Here is a 1494-nt window from a genome sequence, read left to right on the forward strand (position 1 = left end):
CAAACTCAGCCTATTAGATTGCTCTCATCTCTTACACATAAATTTTTCATATTATAAGCTATCTTCCGTAATGGCCGAGGGCCCCACATCAATTACTATGGCGACATCTAATGTCATCACACCCAATGTGAACCGGATCTTTTCAAACCACTTGCCACAATTGAGACCATTGAACTTTTCGACAGAGTTACCAAATGCAAATACATTTGCTAAAGCTGCAAGCTTTAATACATGCTTATCCTTTACTACTTTGAAACTTTACTTCAGATTTTAAACTTAATATAAACTTTCACGTTTGTATTTAAGCAACTTTTGGACAATACTTAAACACAAACACTTTCAGTGACGCCAAAATACACTTTACTAACTAATCATTTAAAACTCAAGTCAAATGGTATATTACCTTTGGGTATATATACTACCAACTATAGTAAAAATGACTTGTTCTTTTCGTATTATTAACTATATTCAATGATCCCCCTTTGGGTGATCTCCAAGAATATAGAAAATAAAATAATTGATCACTAAAACTTTAATGTCATTTAGCGTCTTTTTTATCATGATCAATTATACTACTATTAATTTTAATATTTGTAAGTAAATAACAAGATCACTTTGGTGGCTAACATGTTATAAACTATACGATCATTAAAAGATTAATAGGTAAATTTATCCTTATATTATGTTATATTTCATAACATAATTTTCTATATTGTGTTAATATTTCATAACACAAGTTATCTATTAATAAAATGCAGCGGAAGCATTTTTTTTTTAAATTACAACTTTTATATATACAACTAGGTGTTTTCCTGCACCATGTGCAGTAAGAAATTTTTTAAATCTAATGTATTTTTAAAAATAAATTTATTAAATATTATATATTTTACTATTTTTTACTAATATTTAATATAGATTTGATATATATTAAATCAATTTGCATAAAACTAATAAAAATTGTATAATTATCAAAAAATTAGCCTAAACAATATTTATAAAATTGTAGATATATAAGAAACTAATGACTTTACGGTTAGATATTTAATGTTTTTAAAAATTGTAAAACATTTTGAAAGCTTAAGTAATACAAATTGTATAATTATACAAAAATAATAACATTTTGAAATTTGAAATGTTATATATGAATATATTTATTTTATAGATGATGTATGAGCTATTACCATCTTTAAAAAACGTTTACCAAAAATAAATATCAATATTAAATGTAATATATGAACTATTACTATATTCTAATAAGTTTGCAAAAATATAAATCAACATTAAATGAAATTATCCATGTCATATTTTTCCGGAAACCATGTCATCAATTTCAGTAGCCATGTCATATTTGTTTTGTGAAATTAATAGTAGAGAGTACATGTGGCAAAATCACTTTGCAAATATAGTCTAGGAGATATTTTAAATTAATAAAATATTATATAGCTTATTGTGTCCCTGAAACTGTATGGAACACTTGTTCATTTTCATACATTT

The sequence above is a fragment of the Brassica oleracea genome, chromosome C1 (genome assembly GCF_000695525.1).
Source record: "Brassica oleracea var. oleracea cultivar TO1000 chromosome C1, BOL, whole genome shotgun sequence".
Classification (NCBI taxonomy): domain Eukaryota; kingdom Viridiplantae; phylum Streptophyta; class Magnoliopsida; order Brassicales; family Brassicaceae; genus Brassica; species Brassica oleracea.